At 46.5% G+C, this 12,345-nt stretch overlaps 1 pseudogene; it reads right to left on the minus strand.

Moving 5' to 3' along the window:
- Positions 1-12,345, minus strand: part of LOC116553259 — a 42,149-nt pseudogene that overhangs the window by 9,248 nt on the left and 20,556 nt on the right.

Genomic DNA, 12,345 nt, shown 5'->3' on the forward strand with positions numbered 1-12,345 from the left:
CTTGGGAGGTAGAGGTTGCAGTGAGCTGAGATTATGCCACTGCACTACAGCCTGGGTGACAGAGTGAGACTCCACCTCAAAAAAAAGTTATGTAAGATGTAACCATTGAGGGAAATGGGATCAAGGGTGCACAGGATTTCTATGTATTCTCTTTGTAACTTCTCGTGACTCCGTATTTCCAAATAGTTTTCAAATTTAATAAAAGCAATACTAAATCATAACATAAAACAAATACACTAAAATAAAATCACTTATATCTAAATTTTCCAATGGCAGAATTGTAGATTGTCATCAAAAATGAATCCTCATTTTTTGGTGTCCTACTGGGCTAAGTGGTGGTCAGATCACACATTCACTTAGTTTACCACATAATAGCCTAGCCAAGCAGCTTCTAGAGCAGAACTTTTTAAACTTTTGGTTGAAATCCATTCATGAACTGTGAAATAAAGTTAGTATCTGGCAATCAGCACTTGTTCTGAATAAAATAGAACAGAGTAGCCCAGAAAATAATCAGAATGTAACACAGGTAGTAAGGACCAGTATAGCTTCTTGAAGTTTTGTTTTATATGTCGGTGTGTCTACTGGATCACTACATAAAATGTATTTCTTACTGGAGACTACCAAAGATATTTTTAGAAAACCCTGTCCTAGAACAACACCTCCCCTTGTACACAAGGAAGTGGGTACACTTCCCATAAAGTATTCCCATAAAGAAAATATGGAATGTAAACATCTGTCATCAACAGGGGAATAGCTAAATAAACCATGGGAGATCACCCTACAGACCACCACTGTGGCCCTTTTCATTGCTGCCATGACAAATTACCAACTCAAAACAACACAAATTTATTTCTTTTCAGTTCTGGTAGTCAGAGTCGGTGCATGTCTCCCCAGACTAAAATCAAGGTGTCTACAGGCTGTGTTCCTTTCTGGAGGCTTGCAGGGAGAATTCATTTCCTACTGATGTGTTCTTTTTCTTGCTGGCTGCAAGATGAGAGCCATTCCCAGTTTCTAGAGGTTGCTGCATCACTTGGCTCATGGCCCAATACCCCATCCTCCAAACAGCAGGTCCTTCTCCCATTGCCTTTCTGTGACCCACCCTCTGCCTCCCTCTTCCCCTCTTAATGCCACCATTGATTAGACTGGGCACACCTTCATAATCCAAAACAATCTCTTCCTCTCAAGGTCCTTACCTATAGTAATCACATTTACAAAGTTTCTCTGCCATGGAATGTAACATATTCACAAGTTCCAGGGGACAGCTGGTGGGGGTAGGGGGTGGGTTGGATTATTCTGCCTACCACAATCCTAAAGCTGTTTTTACAAAATAAGTGACGGTTCATGCCTGTAATCCCAGCACTTTGGGAGGCTGAGATGGGTGGATCATGAGGTTAGGAGTTTGAGAGCAGCCTGGCCAACATAGTGAAACCCGTTCTCTACTAAAATACAAAAAATAAAAATAAAAACAAGAGACCTTTAGATACTGATAATATGGCTGGATGGCCAAGAAATTTTGTTAAATGAAAAAATCAAGCTTGTAGATTGATATATATTACCTCTATTTTTTTCTTTTTCTTTTTTTTTGAGATGGAGTCTTGCTCTGTTGCACAGGCTGGAGTGCAGTGGTGCAATCTCGGCTCACTGCCTCCTCCACCTCCTGGGTTCAAGCAATTCTCCTGCCTCCGCCTCCCAAGTAGCTAGGATTTCAGGCACCTGCCACCGCACTGGCCTAATTTTTGAATTTTCAGTAGAGACAGGGTGTCGCCATCTTGCCCAGGCTGGTCTCAAACTCCTGACCTCACGATCCACCCACCTAAGCCTCTAAAGGGCTGGAATTACAGGGATGAGCCACTGTACCTGGCCTACCTCTCCTATTTTTAAACACACACATAAACATACCCATAAATACTATGAATTTTCCAGGAGTACATTTGTATTTATGTAGATATGTAGAATAAATATACCATATACCTAGAAATACATTTGTACTGCACCTTTTCTATGTTTCGAAATGTTTACATACACAAATACTTAGGATTGTTTTACAAGTGCCTACCATAATCAGCACAGTCACATGCTGTACAGCTTTGCAGCCTAGGAGCAACAGGCCCTATCATATAGCCTAGGCACGCATTAGGCTGTACCATCTAGGTTTGTGCAACTACAATCTGTGATATTTGCACAATGATGAAATCGCCTAATGATGCATTTCTCAGAAGGTATCCCCATCTTAAGTGGTGCATGACTGTATACATGTTTGGGAGAGGTGTTTTTTGTTTTGTTTTTTGAGGTGGAGTCTTGCTCTGTCACCCAGACTGGAATGCAGTGGCATGATCTTGACTTCCCGCAACCTCTGCCTCCTGGGTTCAAGCAATTCTCCTGCCTCAGCCACCCAAGTAGCTGGGATTACAGGCCCATGCCACCATGCCCAGCTAATTTTTGCATTTAGAAGAGACAGGTTTTCGCCATGTTGGCCAGACTGGTCTCGAACTCCTGACCTCAGGTGCTCCACCCACCTTGGCCTCCCAACGTGCAGGGATTACAGGCATGAATCACTGCGCCCAACCTAGGTGAGGTTTTAAAGGTAGAACTGACACCTACCAGCACCTGCTGGTTTCCTGATGCCTTTACTAGCCATGAGCTCTGTCCAGTATATGAGAGCCTCCGTCCCCTCCTAGTGTGGCAACTCCCAGGTTCTCATGGTTCCAACCCTCAGGCAGGACAGTCATTGCCTTGACAACCTTGCCTGCAAAGGGTAAAAAGACCAAGAAGGAGCCCTCCAAAATGGTTCTGACCTGACCAAGTGCAGTCAAGAGTGAACTTCATTCCTCACACACTTCTTTCCTGGCTTAAAAAACTGATCTGCCACTCTGTCTAGTGCCTGGGGTGTGACCACAAAGATGACCCTTCCATCAAGATCCTCTACACAATCTCTTCCAGGCAAAGTCCCAGGGTCTGATCTGGAACTCAACATTTAAGGAACATCTTCTTCCTTGGGCTCCCTCTGCTCGTCTTTTGTGAGTATGGAATTTGTGCTTGAGCTAGGCACAGTGGCTCACACCTGTAATCCCAGCACTTTGGGAGGTCAAGGTGGGTGGATCACCTGAAGTCAGGAGTTCCAGACCAGCCTGAACAACATGGTGAAACCCTGTCTCTACTAAAAATACAAAAATTAGCCAGGTGTGGTGGTGGGTATCTGGTATCCCAGCTACTCAGAGGCTGAGGCAGGCAAGTCACTTGCATCCAGGAAGTGGAGGTTGCAGTGACCCAAGATAGTGCCATTGCACTCCAGCATGGGTAACAGAGTGAGACCCCATCTCAAAAAAAAAAAAAAAAAAAAAACAGCCCGGCATGGTAACTCACCCCTGTAATTCCCACAGTTTGTGAGGCCGAGGCAGGCGGAACACAAGGTCAGGAGATTGAGACCAGCCTGGCCAACATGGTGAAACCCTGGCTCTACTAAAAACACAAAAATTAGCCAGGCATGGTGGTGTGTGCCTGTAATCCCAGCTACTTGGGAGGCTGAGGCAGGAGAATCACTTGAACCCCTGAGGCGGAGGTTGCAGTGAGCTGAGATCATGCCACTGCACTCCAGCCTGGGCAACAGAGAGAGACTCCTTCTCCAAAAAAAAGAAAAAAAAACGTGCATGAAATTTCAGTTCCTTTTGAAGACACTTATCTGCTCCTAGGCATTTTCTTCACTCCAATTCCATGCTCCGATTGTGACACCTAAATTGATTTCTCTGGAAATTATAGGTATTAGCTGAATCTCTGTTGTACTCCCCTCCATCAGATGGTGCCACACTCCAGGCTGGAGAGACGTCCTGGCTCTGCTGCTCGCAGGCCTGGCTACCCAGCCTACACGTGGCACTTTGATGAAATCTGATTATCAAATCTGTATCTCCCACCTCAGACATGAGCCCCAAAGCACTTTGTCTTGATTATTTATGCTCCCCTTGTTTTCAGCTTCGGGGCTGTGAGAACATTTTCTTTCTACCCACAATTGCTTTACTGAGCTCCAAGAGAAAATCCCCCTCACTGGACCCAGTCCTCCAATATCCTCCACCTGGGCACCTTCGGTAACCCCTGGAAGGGGCCAGGCACCAGCACACAGGCCCAAGCTTTGTGGTTCACAGTGGGGAAGCAGTGACAGGGCACAGCAGAGATGCACGCTGTGGGGGCTCAGGCAGAGTGTGTAACACAGCTTCCTCAGGAGGGGCCCTGGCAGCCCACCACAGAAAAGCCGGGTTAGGAACGCCTATCCCTACAAGCCACCCTGCTCTGGACACTCCGGCCTCCTGTCAGGACTCAGGACCCAGGCCTTGCCACCCACAGACACTAAAGCAGGACAAGGACACCACGGAAAACTGGGCCTTCCCACCTGGGTCAGTCAGTTTGTTATGATTTCCGTTCTTTTGCATTTGCTGAGGAGTGATTTATTTCCAATTATGTGGTCAATTTTAGAGTAGGTGTGATGTGGTGCTGAGAAGAATGTATATTCTGTAAATGTTATAAATTTACAGAATGTATATTTATAAATGTTTACTGAAGCTCAGCCCCTTTGCACACAGAGACCTACCTAAGGCCGCAAAGAGCCACCAGAAAACTCCGAGAAAAACGTAGGGCTACCACAGCACAGACAGGACTGAGAGTTTTTGAGCTGGAGAAGCTGAGGAGCTGGCAAAGACCAATACAGAGCTAGAGAGGAGACAAGGGAGGGGCACCAAGAAGGAGAGGTACCCAACTGCTGAGGGCATCCTTTTAAGGGAGGCTGGGGAAGGAACTTCCTTGAGACATAGCACCGCCTCTGGCAATCACATTCCTGTAATCACCTTCTCTTCTCTGGGATTAGGGTTTGCAAGGAACTTGGACCAGCTAAACCCACGTCACTTTTCTTTTTTAATAGAGACAGGATCCCACTCTGTCTTCCAGGCTAGAGTGCAGTGGTGTGACCATAACTTACTGCAGTCTTGAACTCCTAGGCTCAAGTGATCCTCCCATCTCAGGCTCCCAAGTAGCTGGGATTACAGGCACATGCCACCACACTCAGCTTTTTTTATTATTATTTGAGCCGAAGTCTCACTCTGCCACCCAGGCTGGAGTACAGTGGCACAATCTCGGCTCACTGCAACCTCCACCTCCTGTGGTCAAGTGATTCTCCTGCCTTAGCCTCCCAAGAGTAGCTAGAATTGCAGGTGTCTGCCACCAAGCCCAGCCAATTTTTGTATTTTTAGTAGAGATGGGGTTTTACCATGTTGGCCAGGCTGGTCTCAAACTCCTCACCTCAAGTGATCCTCCTGCCTCGGCCTCCCAAAGTGCTGAGATTATAGGCATGAGCCACCACGCCCACCTGTCCCAGTTATTTTTTTTTTAATTTTTGTAGAGATGAGGTCTTGCTATCTTGCCCAGGCTGCTCTTGAATTCCTAGGCTCTAGCAATCTTCCTGCCTCAGCCTCCCAAACTCCTGGGCTTTAATAATCCTCCTGCCCCTCCCAAAATATTGGGATTACAGGCATGAACCACTGCACCCACCTTGGCTCTTATAATGCCAGAATTTACTGAATCCCAGGGCCCAGGTCAAGCAACTCATACTTCAGGGCCCCAGGAAACACCTTCACTCCAGTGACTAAGTTCTTCTTTACAAGCCTGGTGAGGACTGCATCACTCTGAAACAAAGTGACAGTGTGACATGGGACAAAGTTCCCAGGCCCAGTATGGCTTTGGAGATTCTAACTCTCCAGTCCCAGGGCCCAGCCCTGATCTTGGAGGAAGGAGCTGAACCACCAGCGTCCTCCAGCGCCATTATCATAGCTATATGGATACTCCCTTATGGGGGCAGGGGATGTCTTAACACAGAAAGAGCAGAACCCTAGGATGGCAAACACATATGCAAGTTGATGGGGATAGTGTTTCAGGGTAATTGGGTACTTTTCTGATGCCCTTGCAAACCCCACCACAAAGAGCCATGTTCCTCTATATACAGGCTTGAACCCAGGTGAAAGAGGAAAGCTAGTGACTGGGTACAACTTCTTTCCAGCTCAGCAACACTCTCTGAGCTTTAGCAAAGTGATCTCCTGTGAGCCTGCACTCTCTGCCCTGCAGGCCCACTCCTTGCCCTACAGACCAAGACATGGCTCCTGACACCAGGAAGGGGGTTCTCACATAGGAGAATGGAAAGCTGGATGCAGACAGGTGCCACCAGCCCCTCGAGTCTGGGTCTATGCCTGAGGAAGCCCTCAAACACAGATACGGGCTTTACAGATGAGCAGCCACACTTCTGTTGTGAGAGTCACTGTGAGGACCACTGCAGGCCCTGATGGATTCCATAACCGGAAATCCATCTGTTAACCAGTCAGGTGTTACACCAAAGAGTATCCCTGTGGCTACCGGGCAATTGAATTCTTGACCTTCAGTTCCACTTTACTAGAGCAAGTCACAGCACATTGATTTAATGTATGAATACATAAGGAAAAATAAGATGAAATATGGAAATATTAGTCAAGATAAATAAGATTTTGCAAAGCTAGACAAACTAGATAAGGGTCTTACTTTGCAATATTTTTCCTGCTTTGGCTCAATTTAACTGTCTTTCTTTTTCTCATTTTTTCTTTTTCTTAATAAAACTACCTACTAATGCTTTTGAAAAGAAACAATATACCAGACACACAATGGCAAAGACAAAAGAAAAAGCAATTCTATGGCTAACCAGCAAACCAGGCTCCTGTGTCCTGAGGAGGAAGCTCATCTGTTGGCATGATGGGCATTCCAGCTGCCTTTGCCACCATCCCTCAGACTTCTCTAGAACCTACTAAGAACAAAATACCCGTGAGAGAGACCCCAGGAGGCAGAACATGAGCGGAGTCCGACAACCACTGCATCTAGTTTCCATTGGCAGTTACCTAACCCCAGAATCGCCAGGGCTGTGTGGCCGCCCTCTCAAGGGATCTATAAGCCTGGCTGTTTGAAAGATAAATGGAAAGCTTTGGGAGCTTAGTATTAGCTAAGGAAATACTAACCATCCAATTAGTTAACAGATGGGTTTCCAGTTATGGAATCCACCTTTCATCAAGGGTGGTGAGAACTGAGTGATCACCCATTCTCCTCCATGAGACTAGAACTCTGCATCTGAGGGGTGTAAGGGAATTTTCTATAACCTGTACTATAAGAGGTAGTGACATGGTCACAAGGCCAGGCCAGAGAAGCAAAATGGTCACACAGTAAACAAGCGGCAGAGCCCGACTTCCAGGCTCAACTCTTTCCCTCTGTCTTTCACCAGGGTTTTTGCTTATAAAAACTAGCAGGACTGAGATAGAGTGGAGACGGAAGGATACCTTTAGACACTTTAAAAAAAAGAATAACTTCTGCTAGATTCTGGGAGCTCTGAGAGCAACTTGAGACCCCGCAGGTCTTCTGCCCAGTCAGTTCTCACACCATTATCTGATAAAATGTGTTCAATTGGTGGCAGATGACTGTCTCCAGGACTCTGGATTATCTACCCATTAAATCAGATTGCTAATAAAGAAGTTTTAATGTAGAGTATGAATCTTCCAGCAGTAACTGCTTCCCCAAGTTCTTGTACTAAATACTCCACAGTGAATCTCTAAGCAAAAGAACATCTGTCACAGCAGCAGCCTTAGTCAACATTAGACAGCTGGGCCGATCCCAGGCCCCCAGCAGGCACAGGGAGGCTTCCGTGGCCACGTACACACACATGCCCATGTGCGCACAGCCCTCCCCTGCTGAGGAGCTCACAACTGACCACATAGGGACACCAAGACGTGCCACAAGAAGTCCTTTGTCACCTGCCCCAACCACACCAAACATTCCCCCTTCATGGTCATATTGCCAAACATCTTAAGCAGGAATAACCTGAGACAGGAGAGTCTTTCCCCAGTGGGGAGGCAGACAGCTGCCTGGAACACCCTCCTGAAGATCTTTCATTAGATTGCAGAATAAATTAGTCTCAGGATAGGAATCATGGATGACTCTACTCTGGAAAGGGGAAAGAATACAGAAATCAGAGTCTGTCTGATAGCACATGGGAGACTACAGCCCAAATTCAATGTGTGTTTGCAATTCCACATCGTAATTGAACTAAAAGTATACTGATGCTTAACATTCGTGCTGTGCCAGGCCTAGTGGTGAGCACTTGCTTTGTCTCATTTCATTTTCACAACCACTCTAGAAGGCTAGGATTGTCATATCCAATTTACAGATGAGGAAACTGAGGCCCAAAGAGGTAAGTAACAAGCTATAAGTCACAGAAGTAATAAGTGACGGAATCTGAACCCATCTCTAGCTCTATCTTAATCATTCACTGCCTTGTAGCAATTACAAATTCATAGACACATGCCTCTATGATGCACCTTTGTGAGAGGACTCAGTAAAGGAGAGACATGAGGGGCTCTGACTTTCCTAAGCTGCATGTCAGTCCTCTGTTCACACTGATGGACAGTGCTGGCCATGCTTCTTCCACGTCAAGACTTCACGATGGAGACTTGAACTCAGACCCTGAAACATCACCAAAGACTTTCCCTGGATGGCTGGCACCCTCTTGGTGCTTTTCATCGAGTTCCTTCTGGAAGATCCAGGCCTGACACATAGTATTTACGTAATAATTTTCTCACCCACCACACAAAGCAGATAACAAGGCAGAAATAGGATATCTCTGTTTCATTTCAAACTGAAATAACATCCGTAGGTTTAGGAAAATTAAAATTCACTTTGCTCACAGTCCACCAGCAGTCACAACAGGAAGCAAGTAAGACTGCGACACTCACAACTCACACATGCAGCCAGGAATCCCAGCTGAGGAGCAAACTTTGGGAGGACACAGAAACTGAGTCGTGACCTGAACTCACTAAATTTCAACAAATACCCATTTATACACAACACAATACATTTCCCTCTCAGGGAGCTGAAGTGCAGTCTTCCGAGCAGGGGTGATCGGCAGCCTCCTCCCCTTTCTGTCACTTGTCCATGGACCCTCCATACACATCTACTCCCACAAGTCCATGTGTTTGGGGGACCCTGTAAGCACAGGAGCATGGAAACTCGGGCACATGCCAGTAGAAGCAGGCAGAGAAGGGGCCACATACTGTGATTGTCTCCAGGGAACGGAGGCTATGGAAGGGATTCAGCCCACTTACCAAATAGCAACTGTGTGCCAGATATGGTGCCAGTGATGGGGACTGCAGCCATGAATGGGACCTGGGCCTGCCCGATATAACCCCTGAGCTAGGAGGACGGAGGGACAGGTGAGCAGATGCCAGCAGACCAGTGTGATCAGAGCTGGGTTGCAAGACGCACAGAACACCCTGGAAGGATGCTGGCCACCACAGCAGGCAGAGGAGGGGCACCCTGCAGAAACAGCGAAGCTTCCTGGAAGAACTTCTCAGCCAAGACTCGAAGAATTAAGTTAGTTCAGCAAAGCAGAGGCAACAGTGAGGGGCCAGTGTTCTTGAAAGAAGCACCAATATGTCTAAATGCCTGGAAGCCAGGGAGACTGTGGCCCACTCACAAAACTAGAAGCAGCTACTGCAGCTGGTGTGCAACATGGGAGGACTTACCCTCCACGTGCTTGCTCCATCCTGAGCCCTGGCAGGATGAGGAGCGCAGCCAGCGGCCGGCAGGTGGCCTTCGCAGGGGAAGCAGGCCTACCGCAGCCTGATGGCAGGCATCCAGCCTTCTCTGAGGACAACCTCCTTGTGATACTGTTACCAGAAGGGGTCCCGATCTAGACCCCAAGAGAGGGCTCTTGGATGTAGCGCAAGAAAGAATTTGGGGCGAGTCCACAGAGCAAAGTGAAAGCAACTTTATTCGGAAAGTAAGGGAATAAAAGAATGGCTACCCCATAGGCAGAGCAGCCACAAGGACTGCTGGCTGCCCATTTTTATGGTCGTTTCTTGATGATGTGCTAAACAGGAGGTGGATTATTCATGCCTCTCCTTTTTAGACCATGTAGGGTAACCTCCTGATGTTGCCATAGCATTTGTGAACTGTCATGGTGCTGGTGGGAGTGTTGCAGTGAGGACAACCAGAGGTCACTCTTGTTGCCATCTTGGTTTTGGTAGAGTTTGGCCGACTTCTTTATCGCAACCTGTTTTATCAGCAAGTCCTTATGACCTGCATCTCATGCCGACCTCCTATATTATCCTGTGACTTAGGATGCCGCACCGTCTGGGAATGCAGCCTAGGAGGTCTCAGCCTTACTTTACCCCTTATTTTACCCAGCTCCTATTTAAGATGCAGTCGCTGTAGTTCAAATGCCTCTGACAACGTTCTGGGGGTCCAGAGGTGTTTCCAGCTAACCTGCCCAGCTCGGCATCCCATGAGGGATCAGCACAGCGAGGACAGCAGACCTTGTCATCAGTGGGCAGTTTGGGAGTCGGGGTGAAGGAGAGGTAACATTAGTGTTACCAGATTTGGCCCAGGCAAATTCACGGAGATGGAAAGAATAGCAAAGGCCACCAGCAAGTAGGGAAGGGGGACTGGAAATGTATTGTTTAATATTAATATGTACAGAGTCTGTTTGAAGTGATGAAAAGGACCTGGAAATGGATGGTGGTGATGTTTGCACAGCACTGTAAATTTGCTTCATGCCACTGAATCTTACATTTCAAAATGATTAAAATGGTAAATTTTTTGTCATTTCAGCATGATTTTTTCAATTGGCCAAAGCAAGTGACTGCCAATCCTTTGTGGTCTCAAGAACAATCAGTGGCCTAAACGCTAATCAGATGTATAAAGGTTCAAGTCCATTATCTGGCACATAGTAGGTGCCCAACACATGAGAGTAATCATTGTTACTGTTACTGAATCCATGTGGCTTTTCTTGTGATCACTTAAGTTATGAATGAGTGTATCTGGTATTAATGTTCCTTAAGTGCTGCTAGAGAGTTTCTATTACAATTAAGTAATAATTAATGATCGTCGTAGAATCCCTTATACAATTCCATATCATGAGTTTTCCAATTCAAATTCAGCTTCTCCTTCCATTGCGTACTTTCATCTCCCACAATAAGCTGTTTACCCTTTCAATTATTTTTGTTCCAACCACTGTGATCACTGTACTTAAAATTCAATCAGGCTTCTAATTTTAAGCATCTTTTTTTGTGTATAGCGTCAACAATTGACAAGCGTCCTGAATTTAACATCTGTTCCCAGCAGTAAATGGTTTTAAATTTGAGAACCAAAAACATATTTGAGGCAATTATGAGCAGTCCTCGCGCTGTGATTCATGGCTGTGCATCGGCAACTTCTTCTGTGACAGCCACAGTTCTGATAGATGGGACCAGCAGCAGCAGTGCTGTTGCGACAAGAAGGCCAGACAAGCTGCTCGGACATCCCACTTCCAGCAGAACGCCTTTGATGAGCAAAACACACCACCTACTGTACACCACCAAGCAACCTGCGAAACATTTTTATAGGCTCTCTCCCATTTGATCCTCAAGTAAGACCTCTTCAGAAATATAAGTAAAAATGGGGTCTCTGGGGCAATCTCTCATGAGGTCAAATAGCCCTCTCTGGGAGTCCTGTGGATGGCAGGGACTCATTCCTGCCATAGTTGTCTGTGCCCAGGGCCTGCTGTTCAGAAGGATGGTGGCTGGGGAGAATCCAGCCAGAAGCTGTCTTGGATACTGGTCCCCAGCTGGGCTCATGGATTCTGGTGTCAGCTTATGGAAAAAGGGGATGTGATTGGAGCAGAAGGTGCTTGTACTCAGATTTGGAGGTGACGTGCCAACTGAGACAACAGTGGGATTATTAAGTGTATAGAAAGAAAGCAGGAATTTGGCTTCAATCAGATGCTAATTATACTTACACTGATAAACTGTGAAGGAAAATAAGTATAACTATGATAAATAAATTACGGATGTCTGAAATGTTCTTTTTTTGAGACTAAGCCTCGCTCTGTCGCCCAGGCTAGAGTGCAGCAGCGTGATCTCAGCTCACTGCAACCTCTGCCTCCAGGGTTCAAGTGATTCTCCTGCCTCAGCCTCCCAAGTACCTGGGACTGCAGGTGTGTGCCACCATGCCCAGCTAGTTTGTTGTATTTTTAGTAGAGACGGGGTTTCACCATTGGCCTGGCTGGTCGCAAACTCCGGACTTCAAGTGATCCACCCACCTTGGCCTCCCAAAATGCTGGGATTACTAGCATGAGCCACCACGCCCGGCCTAAGATGTCTGAAATTTTCTATTAGTAACAGGAAATTACTATTTTACTATTTTTACTATTTGTAGCTCTGTAGGACAGGCTCTCTTAAAATCCCAGCCTTACGCTGGGACTTCCAGAGCTGCAGCTCCACAACTTAAAAATCCTTCCATCTCACCAGCCTCTACTCAAAA

The sequence above is a fragment of the Sapajus apella genome, unplaced genomic scaffold (assembly GCF_009761245.1).
Source record: "Sapajus apella isolate SASKATOON/1434 unplaced genomic scaffold, GSC_monkey_1.0 scaffold1, whole genome shotgun sequence".
Lineage (NCBI taxonomy): Eukaryota > Metazoa > Chordata > Mammalia > Primates > Cebidae > Sapajus > Sapajus apella.